This window comes from Felis catus, chromosome E1, assembly GCF_018350175.1.
Source record: "Felis catus isolate Fca126 chromosome E1, F.catus_Fca126_mat1.0, whole genome shotgun sequence".
Taxonomy (NCBI): domain Eukaryota; kingdom Metazoa; phylum Chordata; class Mammalia; order Carnivora; family Felidae; genus Felis; species Felis catus.
In genome coordinates, this window is record NC_058381.1 from 21,395,708 (window position 1) to 21,417,237 (window position 21,530).

Consider the following 21,530-nt stretch of genomic DNA (forward strand, 5'->3'; position numbering starts at 1 on the left):
GTTCCAGCTCTTGGTCCTAATTGAAGAGTGCCAGGCTACAGTGAGTGACGATTCTGGGGAGTGTGGCCTGGGACTTGGGCTTGCTTCAGGGTTATTTTTATGTTCATTTATTTATTTATTTTGAGAGAGAGAGAGTGCATATAAGCAGGGGAGGGGCAGAAAGAGAGGGAGGGAGAGAAGCCCAAGCAGGCTCCACGTTGTCAGCACAGAGCTGAATACGGGGCTAGATCCCACGAACCGTGATGCGAACTGAAATTAAAAGTTGGATGCTCAACCGCCACCCAGGTGCCCCGATTTGGGCTTGCTTCTAACATTGGCATTGGTGAGGTGGTGGGGCAGGGGGTCTCCCATGCACCCCTGCATTGTCTGTAATCCATTCTACACTTGTGACAGTGAGCAGTCCCCAAGACCTTTGCCAGCTGGCAGAGGGTTTGTGGACTGTGGGAAGGCCACCTGGAAAACTAGCATGCAATCCTCTCCCTCATCCATGGTCTGGGGGAGGGTACAGAGGGAGGAGGGTCTGGCCCTGCTGCAGCCCTTCCCTCTGAGCAGCAGTTTCCGGCCTCAGGCAGCTGAAAATTCTCTCCAGCACCTCGACTTTTTTATATCAGAGCTGGGTTTCCAAATGAGCAGCTCTAGAAATATAAAACAAGCTGCTAATTTAGTAGCTACTGACTTTTTTAAACAAACACTCAAGAGGCATAAATACAGAGGGGAACATTTTGGCAAACACGTGTAGTCCCTGGGCCCAGCAAGGGAAATGCATTTCTGGCTTCTCGTGGACCAGGCACTTGTTGGGCCCGGGGCCGCACCACCTCTGGACTTGATCTTCCCCTTTGATTTGCACTGGGCTGTGCGTTCCTTAAAGGAGCCACAACCTTCTTTGGACTTGTTGCCCTTCTCATATATCTGCAGCTATGGTTCCCTGCCATGTTTTATTTTAAACATCTCATTTTGAGGTAATTGTAGATACACATGTGGTTGTAAGAAATAATGCCAAGAGACCCAGCAAACCCCTTCCCCAGCTGCCCCCAGGTATCCTCCCATCTTGCCCAACCATGATTCAGTGTCCCAGCCACTGCACTTGATCCCTGACACTTTTTGACCCTCAGCAGCCTCCATAGCCTCTTCTGTTCCCTACCTTCCTTTTCCATTCTTTTTCTCATTCTCCCTTGCCCCCTTTGGTCTTTCTGCTTTCTCCTACCAACTCCCTTCTTCCATTTTCTCCTCTGTTTTACGGTCCTTTATGTCAGTTTTGCCAGCTCCCATGGCAAATGGGAGAATGCTCCCATTCTAGCTCTGTCCCTGGGGAGGGTCTGGAAAGGGCCAACCCTCACCTTGCTGGGAGCCCCATCTTCCCTCCCAGAGAGCATGCTCCCACCCTCCACCCTGGGGCCAGTCTTAGCTGGAGAAGTGCTTCCAGGCCATTCGTATTCAGAACCCACTAAACTCCGGGAGGACTGGTGACACCAATAGCGTTGACCCAAATGGCCCCTCGATCACCCAGTGTCTGGCCACTGTAAGAGTTACTATAGTCAAGAGTCTGCTCTTACAGGTGGGACCAGTCTTACAAGCTACCCGATTCAATTTTCTCTTGGGGGAGCTCCCCCTTTCAGAGGTCTTGTAATTTGGGCAACTGAGACTCTGAAAGAAAAGGTCTGCGTGGGTCCCCTGGCCAGGCAGTGGAGCGCTGGGGCCAGGAACTAGTGCCTCATTCCTTATCCGGGACTCCTGCCACTCAACAGATAGCCTGCGCTTTCTCCAGCTGACACTGAGAGCAGAGCCCAAGCCTTTGGAGACCCGAGAGACGCCAACGTCAGCCTTCCGAGCACCTGCTGTGTTTGGGGATCAAGTAGGGACCGTCTTTCTCATGCTCAGGTTCCCTTGGGTCCCTGGAGACACAGTGATTTCTGAGGGAGGGGCTACAAATCATAGACTGCTTTATCGTGCAGGTGCACAGTGCCACAGTGCCTAAGAGCTCAGTGTTTGTAGAGTCAGAATTTGTAATCCCAGGACATTTCCAGAGCGTATGGTTTTAGGTGAGTCATTTTATCTCTGAGTCTCATTTTCCTTCTCTGCAAAAGAACCTTCTTCACATGCATATGGTAACATATCAACCAAATAGCGTATGCTGGGTTCGGCTCGTTGTTGGTATCACAAGAAGGATACAAAGAATAGCAGCTGACAGCATTCAGAAAGTCTTCGGGGTCTGAGAAGCAGCATGCTGGCGTAGGAAAGCCATTGGACTGGACCTGGACAGACTGCACCCAAGTGGGAGCAATGGGAAGGGGGCTTACAGCAGAACGGAGATGGACTCTTTCCAGAACTCAGGCCTGTGGAAATAGAATGTAACAGGCAGCCCGTACTGCCCAGTTCTGAGCGTGGTGAACACTGCTTTCTTTTGACTGTATTTTCCCCTCGAGCTCATTATTGGCTTCACCTTAGCTCTGCGGCTTAGCTATGGAGACAGAAAGCAGATGATGTCCTGTGTCTAGGCGGTCACCCTGATGACTCACGGGAAAGACGAGTGCAGGGGCCTCTCACCTGCTGTGCACCTGAGCCTCTCTGCAGGCTTGTCTTCTCGGGAGTTTTCTAGCCAAGCGCTTCCCAAGCCTGCCTGTGCATCAGAACCACCTGCCAAGAAGGACTGGATGAAAGGATGCTTGAGAATGAGGCTGCGGCCTCTAGACGGGTTGGGGCGAGGGGTGGCAAGCGGGTTTCTAGGGCACACAATTTAAGAAAGCACCTGCTCTCAAGGTCAGGCCAGTGTAGGCACTGCGCCATCCCCTCATTCTGGCCTTGGCTTGAGATCCAAACTTTTAAAACCTTGCCATAGATTGTGGTGGGCAGCCCGGTGGGCCCCAGACTTCCGCCTTGTTTGGCCCCCGATCTGAGCGGCTCGGACCGCATGCATCTTCGGTCCCAGTTCTGTGCACAGAGCTTCCCTGCTTCCCCCAGTGCCATGGCCATCTCCATCAATATTCTCATTTCTTGGGAAGGCAAGAGGGAAAAATAACCCAAATCTAAAGGCTTTTCCTCTTCGATGTCAGTTTTCTCGGTCACTAATCCCAGGCAAACCTCCTCACCCCAGGTGGAATTCTAGCTCTCTGGGAGCTCATGTCAATCCTGTGTCTCTATTTCCTATTGTCTTTAGAAAACCTGGGATGAGTGGGACAGTGGTGGTGGTGGTGGTGACACAAAACTGGTCCCTGGGCTCACATAGCTGACAGGGGACCATGCTTCTGAGCACAAGGTACACTCCTGGAAAATGTTGTGTGCTGTGACAGCAATGCACGGGGAGTCAGGGCAAGGGAGGGCAAGGCGAGGACGACCATCTCAGGGATCAGAGCAAAGCCATTCCTGGGACAGTGACACTGAGCAGAGGTCTAAGGATGAACACACTGGACTGGAAGGGAGTAAAGAACATTCCCAGTACAAAAAACAGTGGGTACAGAGGCCCTAAAGGGGGAGGAAGGAGCTGAGGCCAAAGAAGGGGCAAGAGTGAGACTGGAAATGGAGCCACAGAGGTAGACCAGGCCCAGAACATGTGAACTTCGTGATCTTTTCCTACAAGCTCTGGTCAAGTCTCGTAGAACTTGGGGCGGTGGCTCTATCTGATTGGCTTTATCAGTACATCGCTGGAGCACTATGGCTACCAGACCACAGGGCAGTAAAGGTGGAAGATAGAAAGGTAGGGGCAGAGTCGAGGAAACAAGAGTATGATGGCTTGGACCAGGCTGCCGAAGTAGATGTGAGGTGGACAGGATGGAAAAGGTCTGCTCAGAGCCAGCGTCCCCGAGAAGCTTCTCCCTCACTCCTCCCCAGACTGATGTGGCTGTGCGTTCTCTCTGGTCCCACAGTACTTGTGCCCACCTCAGTGAGAGCCCCTCTTATGCTGCATCTGTCTCCATCAGTCCACTATGGACTCCCGAGGATGGGGACTACGTCTTAGTTGTAACCTCACCCCTGGTGCCTGACGGGTAGGAGTGCTCAGTCCACAGCTACTGAATGAACCTGACATGGTCCGGTTCAGAGACTTGACGTGGCTAATAATCCCCAAGTATCACCAGAAAATTCAAGTGCTCTCCCTTGTAAGAAGCTTCCGGTTCAGGAAAGGTTTAGGATGCAGGGAGTAGTTGCAAGTCAAGATATAGTTATGGGGGATTGTTTCAATGCTGTGTTTGCTAGTGGACTCTAAGCGTTCTGAGAGCAAGGTCCTGTCTGCTGGGTCAGCATCATGCCTCGCACCCGGCAACCTGCCTGGCCCACCGTAGATGTTTAATAAATACCCAGTGAATGAGTGAATGAACTTCCCCCAACCTTCCACAAAATGCTGTCTTGCTCTGGCGTAAACCTTCCTGGTTCTTGGTCGGGAATCCAGGAAGACCTTCTTCTCCATGGATCCCTAGGTGGGTACTTGGAGAAGAGGCTCAAAAAGATACCTCCAATCAGCGGCCCTCTTTGTCTTATTCCATTGTAGGGGTCACCTTGGGACATAAAAATAACAAGCAATTTTCTTGATGCAACTTGTTTTTCTCATTTTTACAAGAATAGGAGGCCAGGGGAAGGGCCTGAGGGGAGGCCTGATAGGACCTCTAAGGATCCGCCTGGAAAATTAATCAGTGGAAACAATGCTGATTCATGACTTCCCTGAAAGAATAGAAATATCACAGAGAATCCTGATTCTTAACTAAAATACACTCTGCTCCCCTTCTTCTGATGAGCCTGTCCGCAGACTGGGGGAGTGAAGAGAAGGGGGCACGAAGGAACTTATAACTTATATAACTAGTATATTATATGCAGGGCTTATAACACATATATAGTTATAGTGCAAGGCTTATAGCATACTTCACAAACTGCATTCTGCAAAACCTCATGACAGCCCTCCAAGGAAGGATTGTCAACTCCCTTTTGCAGATAAAGGAAAGGAGGCTCAGAGAGGTTAAGTCACTTGCCCCAGGTCACACAGTTAGTTATAAAAAACCAGCATGAGGCCAGATATAGACACCCCTTTTCCCCACAGGAGCCTCTGCAAGCTCTGAACAAAAGGAACATGATAAGAAATCCTACTGGAATAAGAGAGTGATCATAGTGGGTTGGTGATAGCCAAAGAAAAGTTCCTCAGAAGAGGCCAAGCTCAGAAAGCAATTGTCACCCAGTGAGTGGCATAATACCAAGGGGGATAACGAATGATGTATGCGTAGTGCCTTTCAGTCCACAAAGAGCTTCCAGTGGTTTAGGGTGCTAATAAAATCACCCATCTTTCAGATGAGGAAACTGAGGCACAGAGACTTCAGTAATGTACTCACAGTGATTTACCTCATGCATCAGAGTCAGGGCTTGAACCCGTGCTTTCAGCCCTAAAACCAGTGTATGTTACCCCTTATCGAGCTCATGTAATCTGGGTCTTCTGCCATCTGGGGTGGGAATGCTCCCCAGGAAACTTCTGAATGATGCAGGGCTGGTTGTGATTCTGCAATAACTCGAGCTTTGCAGCAGTGTCATCCCCAAAGAGCTAAACATCAAAACGATTTGGAACAAGACGAGGAGAAATGCAATGCACGGAAGGGGCGGCAAGGGGTGGGGAGATTTGGGAGGCTCGTGGGTGAGTGATGTGTTATGCCCAGAGATGCATGACTTTTCATGAGATAGGAAAGCCTGCTCAGAGGCACTGTCCCAGGAGAAGGAAGAACAGGGAAGCCGGGACTGAGCAAGTGTTTGTGCAGAAAGAGGCAGGTCCAGGGGAGGAGAAGGGAGGGCCAGGCTTGTCTGCATGGAGCCCTTCCTCTGGTCCCCGCACAGTTGGACAGGGTTTACAGGATGCGCACAGAGTTATTAGTTAGGGAAGTGGGGCACAGGCATTCCTGGCGGAAGATGCATGACGGGTAAAGCAAGTGCATGGTCTTGCTGTTTCCTGGCTTATAGAATTGCCTGAAAGACCAGGAGTCAGGGTGAAGAGGGAAAGGCAGGTGCACCGCTTAGGCCTTCCTGCCCGCCAAGTGTTGGAAACCCCAGTCAGAACCGCCTAGTGCTGCCTCTCCAGCATCCACACCCCTTTCTCCAGCCACAGACGTTTGGTTTGGGGAGGGGGAGTTTCTGTGGTCTAGGGGCAGCTTCGGAGGCAGCTCCGGGTTGAAGAACAGGATCTGGGTGCATGCCAATTGGGAAAAGATATTCTCCTGGTGTTACAGGTTGAATTCATATGTTGAAGTCCTCCCCCGCCCAGGACCTCAGAATGTGACCTCATTAGGAAATAGGGTTGTTGCAGCCGTAATTAGTTAAGAGAAAGGCATACTGGAGTTGGGGGGGGGCTCCTAATCCAATGTAACTGGTGTTCTTATTGTGAAGAGACAGCCCTGCACAGGGAGAACCCCATGTAAACACAATGGCAGAGATTGGGGTGATGTGCCTACAAGCCAAGGAAGAGGCACAGAACAGACTCTTCCTCACAAGCCCTCACCAGGAACGGCCGACACCTTGGTCTGGGGCTTCCTGCTTCCAGGACCATGAGGCAAGACGTTTCTGTTGTTTTAACCACAGTCTGGGGTACTTTGTTCCTGAAGTCCTAGGAAACAAAGACCTCCTGTGACACTGGTGTGCGGTCACCACCAGTGATGTTACCGCATCTGCTCTAATTAGCTGTTTCAGTGTCAATATAGTGCCTCAGAGCCACGGGCGTCTTGGGTGAGAAGGGGTCTCTGATGCCTCAGAGCTTCTGTGGGTCCACCTGATCTGCGTGGGTAACTGGCAGTACCCCAATACCCAGCGGTTCCCTCAGCCTCACGGTCCCAGGGGAGCTTGTCTGACACTGAGAGCTACAAGCCTCCCTCAATCTCTGGGGATTCTGAGTGCTGTTAATGGCCACATGATGCCAGCTAAATAAAAACGACTTTCAACATTGAAAAAGCGTCTCAGTCTCAAAGCCATCCATTGTGTCTCATTGTGCTCAGGTCTTGTCAGCTGTGTTAGCCTCAATCTCTACCATTTCCACTTCCCTAGCACCGGCAACACAGACGTGCCAGGAAATACAGATGAGGGCCCTGGAAAATGCTGACGCCAGAGGGGACTCCACTGATCATTGCTTTTATTTGTTTGTGTTTTACAGATGAAGAAACTGAGGCCCAGAGAGGGAAAACGACATGCTGGAAGCCACACAGCAAATCAGTGTTGGTGTTAAAACTTGTCAGTTAGTATCCAGGAAGGAGTTAAATAATAGATGTTTCCTAAAATGTATTTCAGGAGGACATTGGTCTTTTGGGATGGTCAAATATGTGTTGGGAACATAGATATTGTATTCAGTGTTATTTGTTTGGAGAGTACACTGAAATTCTGCAATAAAGAATCCTGTTGAGCTTCAATTTAACCCACTGTTTTCCAAATTCATCTGACCAGGGAACTTCACTTCCCCTTTTCGTAAAAGGCCATACTAAAGAATTAGTTCGGGAGGTGCCTGGGTGGGTGGCTCAGTCAGTTAAGTGTCCAGCTTTGGCTCAGGTCATGATCTCCCGGTTCATGGGTTCAAGCCCCGGACAGGGCTCTGTGCTGACAGCTCAGAGCCTGGAGTCTGCTTCCGATTCTGTGTCTCCCTCCCTCTTGTGCTCTATCTCTCTCTAAAAAATAAATAAGCATTAAAAGTTAAAAAAAAAAAGGAATTAGTTCATCAGGACTTCTATTTTGAGCCCGGGCTTTGGGTTTGTCCATGTCCTTATGGTACTGGGCAGGGTGATGGGACAGGGAGGCAGGGAGTGGGGAGTGGGTCAGAGGCTTCAAGGGCCAGTGATGAGAACATCAACACTGGGGAAGACTGGGTGGGAGTATCTCTTGACTGATGGCTTTCCCTGTTGGCCAATGAGTGGAGAGTGTGAGGCCAGAGGCGGAGTCCTTAGGGAGGAGGCTGACAGCAAGACTAATTCCAAGTGTAGGGGTTGCCAGCCTGTCCAGGGGGTTCTAGGCTATTGTTAAGATCTAGCGGTGAGGGCAAGGGCATCCAGAAGGGATTGACAAGATACAACTGTGAGTCCCAGTGTCCGGGAGGTGACATTTTGTGGACACAGATAGGATGGAGAAATGGGGCCTAATACCTGAGAACTGGGGAGGTGGCAAGAATAAAGTGGAGGGTCCTAGACATTAGGTGACTGTTTCCTCTCTGTCCTGAGTACCAGTGCCTTGGGGGACACAGACATACCCCAGGAACTCTGGAGATCTGAAGAGGTATGCACCAATTAGGTACCCAACTTCTCCATGGACCTCCGCGGGTAAGCCTGAGTACACAGCCTAGAAAACTGAAGGCCCGGTAGAGCTCTCTGCTGAGCCTGGAGCAAAGATGGTTTCCAAACTCCAGACAGAGGGACAGGCCAATTAGCCAGCCCTTTAGCACTTCTGGGAGAATGGCAGATTCCCACCAACAGTTTCCTGAACACTCAGTGTTCACTCTGTGCTCCTTGGCTGGAGTGGACCAGATTCCAGGCTCATAGAATGGTGGGAACCCCAGTGATTCCAAGTTATAATGCCAACCATTCCACAAAATAACTCCGTGCCCCTCAGAGTCACGTCCTTTGACTCTGGGTCTCAGGACTGACACCTTTAAAATAAGTTGGTCTCAATCATTTCTTTATTTCCTTCTATGACTTTTTAATTCTCTGGCCACACAAGTAGAATGCCTGTGGGTTGACCTGTCTGCTTGTGTTCCAGGTTCCACACATCACTCCTCCTTGTTTCTTTGTAGATTTAAGGTGAGTCACTCATCCTGGAACTGTAAAAATGGGAAATTGCAGTTCTGTCATGAACTTACTTTATAGCTCAGGGGAGGCACATTTAAGAAATACAGCTTTCCTGAGGAAGCAGAGCCATGACACCTGGTGAGTCACCCAGACTCCAAGCCTCCCTGGGCATTGGTGTCCCCGGGGGGGGGGGGGGTAACCTCACCAGGTAACCGGGAGGGTCCACTGGCTGTGCACATGGGAGAAAATGGCGATGATGGTGATGATAACATTGCTGGGTTTTTGAGGTTAAACATTGTGATGAGAAAGCGAGCACGGTCACTGGAGGCAAATCTTTGCCCCCTCTACTGAATACCTGATTACCTAGTGGAAATCAAAGCAGTGATATACCCCCATGGGAACTGGGGAAGGGTCAGCTCATGCAGATCTCAGGTGTGTCCCATCTCATTCTGCAGGTGGCAGTGAGGGGCAGGATCCAAGTTTTTCCTAGGATCCAGCGCCCTGCAAGAAAATTGACCAAGATGTTGACTCACTTCACTCCAGTAATGAAGACAACCCTGTGGGTAAAAGAAAGAGCCTTTGGGTCTAGTCTTCTCTTGATCTCATGTGCTCCGTTGTTGGCCCCCAGAGCCTGTGTATCCTGCCTTTTTAAATTTTAAATTAAAACCCCTTGGAGGTCAGTGAGTGGTTGGGGTTGGAGGACAAGCACCAGAAGACTGTTTGGAAAGGCTCCTGGACTTATCCTCATTCTAACCCTAGTTGTGCTGCCCATGAGCGAGTTTAGGGACCTTTGGGAAGTCATGCTCCTGTACTGAGCCACAGTCTCATCATCTGTAAAACAGAGTTCAGCGCTAAGGACATGACTGGCTCCACAATTTCTCATGTTATATGACAAATGAGGACAGAAATCATACCACACCCATCACATTGGCCTCCCAGCTCAGGGAATCCAGACAAAAGGGCTGTGTGTCAGACACACCAGCAACAGCTTCCAACCCCCAGCCCCATTGGGACAACAGGATAGGGGTAATTAAGGAGATGCATGTGGAGCTAGGGAGGGGCTATTTGTGCTTTCCAAGGGGCAGACTCTCAGCCTGAGAAAAATCGCCCAGAAACTGGGCAACTGGGGAAAGGGAAAATAATAATGATAGTAGTTAGCATTAACTGAACACCAGGTTCTGACAGCCATCTTTCCCATCCCTTCTCTCTATAAATTTCCAGAATTTGTTTCCAGATATTCACCACCTCATTTCTGCTCCCCTCCTGGGCATACTTGTATGGCAGTTCCTGTAGCGGAACACTGTATTCTAGTTGGGGTCTAAACAGCCTTCACCGTCAGACAGCTGCCTTTCTTAACCTGGACACTTTACTCCTACTGATTTAGCCAAACTGTGGTGGCACATGTTTTATGCAGCTGCAGTCCCCATTCTTGGTGACTGCTTAGCTTTTGGCCACCTAATCAGCCCCTCCCCTGGATATTTCCTTTATCATTACTGCAAATCAGCTCCTTCCCATCCTGTCCTTGTGATTGATTCCTGGGCTCAATATTGTAGAACCTGACATTCATCTCTGCTAAATGTCTTCTTTTTCATTTGGGTCCATTGTTCCCAGCTGTCAAGAGAGGTTGAATCTACCATATTAGCCTCCTTTGCCAGCTTTGCATGGTGATGTGGGGGGCAGAGGATGGAGTTGGATGGATCAGAGCTTGGAAGGCTGGTTGCTGTGGTAAGTCCTGGCTCAGCTCAGTGGAGAAGGTGAAGAAAGGTGGACTGGAAAAGTGGGGTTCAGGAAACAGTCCTGGCTCTGGGCAGGGATAGGATATGGAAAGGAGTTCAGCTGAAAATATCAAATATGCATGAGTAAATCTGGGTTTGGCGATTGCATGGAAGGTGGTTCAATATGGCAGATGGGGCACATTAGCAGCAGTCCTAAGAAGGTGTAATCCCAGAGGTTGAGGGCACTAAGAAGGAGGCCCAGTCAGAAACTGGAAGAGTAGGGTCAAGAGTCCAGGGCTCTGGAGAAGAAGGAGTGCCGCCAGGGACTAGGCAGGGTGTTAACTTAGACTGTTCTCCCTCCTTCTTCTCACATACAACAAGCTACCAAGACCTGTTGATTCTACCATTCAACTACCTGCAGTTGGTCTTTCCATGCCTCTGCTTCTTCTCCAGTTTAAATATTTCCATTTGCTGTTGCTAACTGATCTCCTTGCATCTTCCATATGATGCTATAGGATCTTTCAAGCTTGTAAGTCTGGACATATCACTTCCTAGTTAAGCCCTTTAATGGTTCCCCCCCTCCCTTGTCATTAGCACAAGTAAAAACTCCTTAGCATGTGGTAAAGACCCTGTGCAATCTGGCTGTTGCTACCTTCTCAGATTCAGCTTAAGCCGCATCCATCCCAAATGACAGTTAATCGAAACTTGCTATCCTTCCAGACTTAGTGCATCCAGATCCTTCTGGCTGGATTGCCCCCTAACACTTCTTTTCCTCATCTGTGAACTCTTTCAACCTGATGTACCCTCCTCATGGAAGCCCTCTTGAAGTCAAATGTGACTGAAGTCAATGAAGCCAAAGCCTGGGCTACCCCAGCAACAGGGGCTGCTTTCATGACTCATGACATCAACACATCATCCTGCATTTTATTAGACAATTTATTTGTATACCTCCACACTAGACCATAAGCTTCTTGAAAAAGGGATTGAATTTTGTTTACCTCTGCATATAATACATGACCAATAGGCTTATGATGAAATGGAAATGAATATTGAGGTTTCCAGCCATGCATTTGAGGGTTAGGACAGGGTTCTGGAATATTGGGGTCTAGTAGTTTAAGAAAGAGCTTAGATAAAGAACAAAGACATTATAGTGTGTGTGTGTGTGTGTGTGTGTGTGTGTGTGTGTGTGTGTAAGGGAGAGAGATTATAAAAACCATCAGGTTTTGGGGGCCAAAAAACCAGGGGTTACAATGTCTCCTACTTTATAGGTATGCATCTTTGGATACATTCATTGATCTAAGACTCAGTTTTCTCATGGTAACATGGGGATATGATGCCCACTCTGAGATAATAAAAGTTAAAAAAGGACCTCACCCAGCGCCTGGCATGCTGCACTCAATAAATAGCATGCACTTGGGTTATCTTGGTTGTTATGCTGAGCAAATATAAGTCAACACACCAGCTGGACAGGACATTGTCTTCTCTGTAGGAGTCCAATTGTCATCAAATGGCCCTTTAGTAAATTAGAACAAAGGAGGAGATGGGATCTTAATAGCCAGACCCATTAAAGGCTCATCCTGAAGTCCTCACTGGGACAGCTAGTTAAGAAGCTTGCTCTTGCGCTATAGTGGAAGACTTGGCCACGTGGCTCAGGACTTGCTCTTCTGCTGTAAGGCTTGGGTCTCATTCCCCATATTGACTCTTCATTTCTGCTCTATCTATAGTGCTTCTATCAGTCCCTAGAATGTCTTTACAACATTGCCTCCTGACAGGCAGGTAGGGGTTTCTAAGATTTCAGTTTTTCTTCCATTAGCTGCTTTTGAAATGCATGCCTTCCTCTAGAGATGCCCCAGAGACAACTATGCTGAAATCCAGTGATGGCCCCAGCCTGGCCTTATTGGCAGCACCCCAGCAAACCATCTCTCTGATGTTTGCATCCTGAGGAGGTGGCTGATCTCATCTCATTGTTTCAAGTTTCATAGATTGATATTTTCTGACTTCCTATCCAGATTCTGAAGTTCACTCTCTTTGAAGAATGAACATCCTCTTACATTCATTGTTCATTATGTTCATTATGGTATCCACTTATACCAAGGATCAGCAAAGTTTTTCTGTAAAAGGCCACATAGTAAATATTTTAGACTTTAAATTTTTTTATGTTTTATTTACTTTTGAGAGAGGGAGAGAGAGAGAGAGAGAGAGAGAGAGAGAGAGAGAGAGAGAGAAAGCGAGCAGGGGAGGGACAGAGAGAGCGGGAGACACAGAATCCAAAGACAGGCTCCAGGCTCTGAGCTGTCAGCACAGAGCCCAACCACGGGGCTCAAACCCAGGAACCGTGAGATCATGACCTGAGCTGAAGTCAGACACTTAACCTACTGAGCCACCCAGGCGCCCCAGTATTTTGCACTTTAAGATGCCTACAGTCTGTCACATATTCTTTGTCATTTTTTTGCAATGCTTGAAAAATGTACAAAAAAAAATCCTAGCTTTAGGCTGTATAAAAATAGTCTGAATATGGCCCCAAAGTAGACAGCCATAGTTGGCTGACCCCTGCCTACACCATTCACTAAATAAATGCTTTCGTAAATGTATTTTGCCATCCCTCCTACCTTTTGCTCCCTCCCTCTCTCCTTCTCCCCTTTCCATCTCTCCTTTTCCTATCATCCCCTCCCTCCCTCCTTCCCCTCTCCTTCTTCCATGTTTCTCCTTCCATTGCTCCCTCCCTCTCTCCCTCCCTTCTTCCTCCCCCACAACACTTACAAAGCATTCACTAGGCTTTGGGTGCTGTGGCCCAGGGATGAGTAAAACAAGACCCCGCTTCTTTCTTTCTTTCTTTCTTTCTTTCTTTCTTTATTTATTTATTTTTGGGACAGAGAGAGACAGAGCATGAACGGGGGAGGGGCAGAGAGAGAGGGAGACACAGAATCGGAAACAGGCTCCAGGCTCCGAGCCATCAGCCCAGAGCCTGACGCGGGGCTCGAACTCACGGACCGCGAGATCGTGACCTGGCTGAAGTCGGACGCTTAACCGACTGCGCCACCCAGGCGCCCCAAGACCCCGCTTCTTAAGGAGTTTTCAATATTTGAGGCAATCAAGCCTGTAAGAGTAGTCAGCGAAGTGTGCTAACAAGAATGGCAACCTGGCTGTGTTGACAATAGACAGTAGGAATATGGTGCAGAGTATCAGTGTGATATCTTATCTCAGGCCACCACACATCCCATGGAGCCAAGACACATGCTAAGAGGGCCAGCCTGGATGGTGGGCAGATCCCAGGGAGATAGGATTGGGAACTGGACTTTGAAGCAAGAGTGTGCCTAGCAGTGCTTTCCAAACAGAAGAAACGCTTCAGCAAAGAGGTAAAGGCAAGAAAGAAAGCAACTTGTTTGAAGAGAACAATTCATAGGAAGTCAGGTGGGGTCCAGAATATTCTTGGAGATGGGATGATGCAGCAGGGGTCAGAGATGGATCTTAGGAGTCAGAGCTGGTTCAAATCTCAATTATCTCAACTCACTAGGGGGCCTCTGGACCAGTTCTTGAAGCACCCTAGGCTTGCTCTTTTTGATTTGTGAAGTTAGAGACAACAATGCCTCTCTTAGAGGAATGCTGGGAGGAATGTGTGAGTTAGTGAACATAAAGTGGCTGGCACAGGGTTAGTGATCAATAAATGTCGGCTGTTCTTACCAAGAGAAAGGAGGAAGGTGGTACTGAGGGATGGCAGGAAAGGCTGCTGGTGCCAGATCACACTTGCCTTGAACTGACTTTGGACTTTAATATGTAGACAATGGGGATCCTTTAAAGATTTTAAGTCAGGGCATCAGATTCAGTCTGCTGTAGGCTCTAATCTCCTTTCTGACTATGGACATTGGCAAAACCTAAGGGGCATTGATTCCCAGTTCACAGAAATGACCTCTTCTTCTTCAAGGTTAACCAGCTCACGAGCAGCAGACCTAAGCCTGGTCTCCTGAACTCGAAGTTCTGTTCTCTTGCCCTCCCGCACCGCTCGCTAACCAACTGACAGACGGCATCATGCCAGCCTTGCCCCGGCTCCAATTAGCAGACAAATCAGAGGTGGCTGGCGAGGCTTCAGGCTTTGCGCCTGCTGCAGTCATGTTTATTGTTCATCAGAGGAGAGAAGTGATGTGCCAGGCTGGTGAGTCGGTTCCCCCCACCCCCTGGAGGGAAGATTTAAGGTGATGTAGCCTATGGGGCTGGTCCCGGGGACTGTAATTCGGATTGTCAAATATGCTTAGGAATAGAATATTTCAACAGTTCACCAAATACAGTCCTTGTCCAGGGAGAGCTTTGCGTTCTTAAGGCACTGGGGGAAAAAAAGCAAGGTTAGCCTGGGAGCTGGAGGCGTGGGTTCTGCACCCAGCCTTGCTACTGTACAGGGGGAAAGTACATCTTGTTTTTATTTCTTGGTTTCAGTCTCCTTCTGTGTAAAACGAGGAGTTTGGGAAAATTCAGATTAGTGCTAGGCGGTGTTACAATGAGGTTAGGGAAAAATTCAGATCTTTTCTCTTTAAACAGACCTCCAGTGGAAGGGAGTGGCTGGGGCATAGTAAAGACAGCCATAGAGAGTCTGCATTTGAGTTTGGGCTTTTTCCGTAACTCTCTGTGTGACCTTGGGCTTTGCCAGTCCCGTCTCTGCACCTGAATTTTCGCATCTGTGTGCCAGGCAGGTAGGGCTAGAGCAGGGATCTCTAATTGATGAGCTGTGGGTTAAATCTGACTTGTGGATGAAATTTATTTGGTTTCTGGGCAGATCTCTTTTTCTCATTCTCATTCATCCCTTCAATGAGCCAACATTTAAATACTGGGAGAGCTCGCATCCAGTCCTACATTCTTAAGTTCTCCTGGAAAAGCAGAAGGCTTAGCCACTCGGGGCCCCATTCATACTGGAAGCACACACTAGAAGTGGGTAGCAAAGGATCCCTTTGGACTGGTATCCACTGTCCATCCCACCCAGCACATAGCATGCTGGACTCACTCATGGCCTCCGTCTCTGGAAGTATCCGGGTGTGCAACCCTGGACAACGGCCTTGTTAATTCACATGTGCCTGCCCACAGGCACAGACACGCCACTCTGCTTTCTGAGGCTGACGCTCAGCCCTCTTAGGGGCCATACAACCTCCTCTGTCAGAGTTTTGTGTGCTTAGATGACTGTATTAAAACACATAGGAATTATTTCAGTTCCTCGTGTATAAATTTGCATTAGCACAGTGACCATGCTTTTCTAAAAGTATGGCCCTTTGGAAGATGCTGACGTGCTCCCCTAGGGGATGTGAGCTTTCTCATAGCCGGTCCCCACCCCACCATTCCCTTGCAGAGCTATCACCCCAAGGCTGTGGCGGTCACCCCAGTTCTTGTCCAGAAACCAAATAAGTCTCATCTGCAAGTCAGATTTAACCCATGGTTCATCAGTTAGAGATCTCTGCTCTGGCCCAGTTCATGAGCCATACCCAGAGAGTTGAATCTTCACAAAGAGCAGGGGGAGGAGAAGCCATAACTACAAATTATCTCGAAGACTGGATATTTCCTTTACTGAAAGCTATCTTTATTTCTGTCTCCAGCTCAGTCTTCTTTCTACAGCTTCAGATGCACATATCCAAATTCTTCTCTGACAGCTCCTTTGGATAAACACCTGCCACCTTAAACTCAGCACGTCCCCATTAAACCCATACCTTTTTCCCTGCCTCTGTCCCCAGTTTCAACCACCCAGTCACCCAAGCCCAAAGACGTGGCACCATCTTGATGCCTCTCGTTCCTCACACTCTGCAGACCATCAGACCTAAACCCCGGTGATCCCACTTCCCTGATTGTGTCACTTCTTTCTAATGTCACTGTGCATATTCCAAGGTGAAGCCACTACTGTCTCTTGCCTAGACTCCTACACAGCCACAGCCTCCTAATGTGGTCTCTCCTGATCCACACTACTACCATCCAGTCTAGTCCCATCCACACACTGGAGTGGTCTTGGAAAAACCCAAATGTGAACACAGACTGAATGTTTCCAGGACCCCCAACAGACATTGGGATAACAAGGCCTATATGCTTCTGCAGGATGTGGGCCCTCTCTAAATGCAGTAGGCATGGAGGAGCCCTCCTTCTTGAAAGGCTCACACTCCCCACAAAGAAGCAAACTGGGGCTTCCAGGCAGCTAGCGGAGCTGAAGCAGCCCAACCAGTCATCAGGAGGCCCCCATTAGATGAGCTCAACTAGGGATCCAAGATGCTCAGCCTGACTCAAATCAGTGTGATAGCTTCTAGATATTCTCGGTGTTAAAAGAGGAGAAGGGCCTTTTGGTTAGGGAAAGCTTAAGAGTCACTTCCAGAGGCAGAGCCTTTAGAAATTGGCAAAATGTGAGTGTATCATTATTTTGACTTGACAGCAGGGATAGAGGCCTCCCCGTGTCCCAGATTCCAAGACTAGCTGGTCACTGCTGTGGACAGCCTGACCCTTGACTGGTTGCCCCTGATATTAGAGCCTTGAGACTCAGGATTAGAATACTTCTTTCCAGTTATTATCATAGTTCCTGCCTGGTACTGGGCCTGAAGAATCAATAACTTTAAGACAGATGAATATTTAGAAAAATAAAAGGAGGATAAGAGAGTGGGTCCAGGAGGAAGTAAAGGGAATCCAGCAGATTTTAAAAGAGCCCACGGTCCTGACATGTTCTACTTTCCCTGCTCATCCCAGCCCACGCTCTAAGACACTCCAGGCTGTGTTTAGTATCTGGGTTTATCCTTCCAGCCTGACCCCCACTCAGGCCAACCTTCTATGATGCAGCCTGCTGAGACAGCTACTGTTACTCAAGGCCTACCACCATTCAGAAAAGAGTCCATCAACATTTGCCAGTGGAAAGGTGACCTCTTTCTTCTGAAGAGTGTTGGCTGTGAGTGGGATTCAGCTGACAACTGTCAGTGACAGCAGGTAGCCACAGCCTCTATCTGTATATGTGGGAAAATGGAGGGTCAAGGAACGGAAATGACTTGGCCAAGGAGACAATGGTGGGCTTGGCTCCAGAACTGGGTATGCTGTTGTCCAGTCTAAGGCTCATTGCATTACATGAATAGTTTTATTAATCAATTCTACAGAGTAATGGAATGCAACTCATTGATACCAACTTGCACACATGGAGGTGGGTATGAGTGAGGAGGGAGTGGCACCGTGGGACTGGTGTGGGGAGAAAAAACTATTTTGAGTAAGAGCAGAATACTTTTGTTGTTTCCTACTGCATCAGTTTTAGCTTTTATTTTCATTAAATACGACCTTCTGTTTGGTTTCATTTATTTTATTGCTCTTTACCTAATTTCTGAGGTTGAATACTTAGTGCAATTATTTTCAGATTTTCACAAAAAATAATAAGGGCATTGAAAGCTATAAAATGTCCTCTGAACACAGCTTTAGCTGCATCCCATAGATTTGATATACAGTGTTTTTCTTTTCATAATTTTCTAGATAATATATAATTTCTTTTTTAATTTCCTCTTTGATCCAAGGATTATTTAGCAAGCATTTCTTTTATTTTTTAAAGTTTATTTATTTATTTTGAGAAAGAGACAAAGAGAGTGAGCAGGGGGAGGAACAGAAAGAGAGGGAGAGAAGGAATCCTAAGCAGGTGTAGAGCCCAGTGTGGGGCTTGAACTCATGGACCACGAGATCATGACCTGAGCTGAAACCAAGAGTCAGGTGCTTAGCTGACTGAGCCACCCTGGAGCCCCTAGGCAAACATTTCTTAATTTCAAGCTTTTTTTGGTCATATATATATATTTGTTATAGTTTCTAAAATCAAATACCTGTCAATATCACTGCCCAGAGCCAGAGCAGAGAGGAGTTAGGTCCAAGGAGGAGATGAAAAAATAAAGCCAACTTCTCAACTTCTGGCTGGGGCCAGCCAGCTAGGGTGTTTTGGTCCTACTTCCACTGATCTCGGGGAGGAGGAAGCAAGAAGGTGGAGAGCAGAACCCCCTGATGTCCTCAGTTCAGTTCTGTTCTCTGGAGTGCTTTCTAGGCTATGACCCAGAGGACCGCTTTGCCCTCTACCCCTGTGTTAGCTCCCTGCTTGCCCAAGCCCTAGGCAAGCCTCTTCCCAAATAGCTCATCCCCTTCTGTAGCTGCAAGTCACACCCTGCTTGGGGCTGTTTGGAGCTGTCTGCCCTTGGGGAATGAGTTGTTGGCCCGTGAAAATGTATGTGGCCATGCTCTTATCTTCCCAGGAAAGCTGGGACCAGGATAGACCTGCTCCCCTCCTGCCCCTTGTCAGGGGAAGCCTTAGAGACCATTACAGGTTTAGACAGGAAACCACCATCGACCTCACAGCATGAGATCAATTAACATGGGCCACCCACTGGGAGACACTCTGCTGGGAACTCATGTACCCCATGGGCAGGCATCATTCTCATTTGGTGGGAGTGGAAATGGAATCCCAAAAGGCCACAGGCAATTTTCTCAGGTGACACAGCGGGGGACTAGATGCAATGCAAACACAGATTTCTCTGACTCCTGGACCTCTGCCCTCATGCTGTACTGCTCTGGTCCAGTCTTGATGCTTGTCCACTGTGTTCTCAGGATTTTCTGATGGGAGTACTGAGGCCCCAAGTTTCAGGGGAGTTAGTCATAATCACAAAGCTAGCGTATGACACAGTGGGCTCAAATGAAACTGGAGTTAAATCCATCAATGAACACATGTTCACCCGTCCTGTCTTCCTGATTCTCTCCTCCCTCTATCTCCCAATCTCCCCTCCACATCTCCCTCACTCTGATCCCAGTCACTGTGTTCCTTAACTGGGAAAACTGGGAGGTGTGTGTGTGTGTGGGGGGGGGTTGTGGTGGGAATTAAGGTCAGGTGGAGGGGTAGGGAAATGCAGAGGAAAAGCTATTTTGGGACAGGAAGCTAGCAAAACAAGCTGACTCTTCCATGCTGAGCATTTCCTGGCTACCCCCTTGGACCCTTGTACCGCCTGCATCGATCTTTCCAGGGCATTTACTCAATGACCAAGAATCATGGATCTTTTCTTGGAATGGGATCCCATATCATTATAACAGATCATTTAAGGACTTTTACTACCATGCTGCTGGGAACTGGGATTTTAAAGCCAAGAAATGTCTTGTGGTCTTGGAAAGGCAGCCTTCCCTTTTCCCTACCTTGTGGACTTCTCCCTCCTCTTCCCTGACTTACAGCTTCACCCCTTCCTGAATTCACTGACTCTCACCCACCTGGAGTGGTGACTGTGGAGCTGTGGGGGAGGCATCTACCCTCTCGGAGTCTTACTCTTTGCTCCACCTCAGAGAGAGTCCTTGATCCTTCTTGCAGACTCCTTTCTCACTTCCTTAACTTCTGTGCCTGCCCCCAGCACCGCCATATTGGGTCAGTGGATGTGTGTCCAGCATGCCATAGGTGCCAATAGGTATTTACTGAATAAAAGTGCGAACAAACGAATGAACAAAAGAATGAAGGGAGTATGACTGCTGAATTGACCTTTGGTAAAAGGGGCAAGGAGGGAAGCAAACAGGGCAGAGAAATTGCTCTGTGGCTGTTCTAGCAGTTTGGGGTAGGGTCAGGGGTGGGGGAGGAAACCCTCCAGGTTCCCAGGACTCTTGTGCCTCAGCCCTGTCCAGTCCCTTCCAGACAGCCTTGGCTAGTTCCAGACCTTCCTTTCGAGAGCTGCAGGTTGTCTCTGAGGCCTCAGCAGCAGACCCCAAGACAGCCATGGATGTTCACAGCCTGGTTTGTTGAGCACAGCTCTGACACCAACCTTCCTCCAGGGCTCACAGGCATTTTCAGGACATGCCACTTAACCTCTTTGAACCCTCTTTCCTCATCCTTGAAATGGAGATAAGAATACCCATGGGTTTCAGTAGGAATACGTCAAGACAAGGATTGTAAAGTGTTAGCAGAGTCTCCAATGCCCTTATAGTTCTCTCTTCCCTTCCACCATATATTTTCAGAGTAACATCTCTGGTTTCAGGCCTTGCCTGAGCCTCAGTTTCTGCTTCCTTCCCCACCCCTGGAGCTGCTGGGTCTTAGCCTTACAGGCTTAGTTCTGCCCATGGCTCCCAGGACCAACCAGGAGGCTCCCACAGCCTTGGACTCACATTCTGAGACTTGCTTGCTTATCTTGTCCTGAACTCTGCCTGGTCCTGAACAATGAAGAGTGAGTGTCCAGCTGGGCCTGGAGATGCCTCCTGAGACCACTCCAGACCCAGCTATGTCTGTCTTCTTGACACACGCCCAGTGTTTGAAGTTTGTGTCTCTCACATAGTAATTACCAAAGTTACTCATCACAGGGCCAGCGTGTGTGTGTGTGTGTGTGTGTGTGTGTGTGTGTTGCTATAGTTACTACTATAGTTTCTTCACCTAGACCGGTGGTTCTCAACCTGACTACATAATCACATCTCTTAGAAGGACTTTTTAAAATGCTGGTATCCAGGCCCATCCCCAGAGATGCTGATTTATTTGGTCTGGGCATCAGGACTTTTAAACAGTGCCTCCAGGTCCAGATGGTGTAGGGAAGGACGGATGTCCGCTGCTTCCACGGCTCAGAGACCTAGCTTTATCCATTTCTGCCTCTTCTGGGGTGCCTGGGTTAGTAGTGAGTGCACATCAGTTGAGCAAGAGTCACCTGTCTGGGGCCCTTCGCCTGACCATCCCCCTCCCTCCTGCCTGGATCAGGGGCTGCTCTTCTCTCTCATTACACTGTGTTTGATTTCCTGTTTACTGGCCTGCTGCTCTCAAAAGATAATGGGCTGCCTGCCTTAGGGCAGGATCCAGATTTTCATCTTGGGATCCTTTGTCAAAGCTTTCACACATCAGGATGTAGCAGCACCACATGGGTCTAGGGACACCTTATCCCTTCCTTACAGTCTTCCTGATTGTTAATGCAGCCCCTCCTTCTAAATATTGTCTCTCTGCTTCTGGAAACGGCTTTCAAGCCTCATCGTCCCTGCATTAGTCCTCTCTTGCTGTGTAACAGATTACCCCACAGTTTAGCAACTTAAAACAACCGATCATTACTGCGCGTGGTCTCTGCAGGTCAGGAGTTGGGAGCAGCTTTGCCGGGCGGTTCTTGCTTGGGTTCTATGAGGCGGCAGT

At 48.6% G+C, this 21,530-nt stretch overlaps 1 protein-coding gene and 1 long non-coding RNA gene across 2 annotated transcripts in view; one reads left to right on the forward strand and one right to left on the reverse strand.

The window, feature by feature from the left end:
- The window catches only part of LOC123381990, a 45,539-nt gene extending 38,176 nt beyond the window's left edge, over positions 1–7,363 (forward strand). Inside the window, exon 4 of the long non-coding RNA XR_006589685.1 lies at positions 7,106–7,363. This is a non-coding gene — a long non-coding RNA (uncharacterized LOC123381990). The remainder of the gene's footprint in view (positions 1–7,105) is intronic.
- The window catches only part of ASIC2 (acid sensing ion channel subunit 2), a 1,012,019-nt gene that overhangs the window by 451,163 nt on the left and 539,326 nt on the right, over positions 1–21,530 (reverse strand). The gene's annotated exons all lie outside the window — the stretch shown is intronic.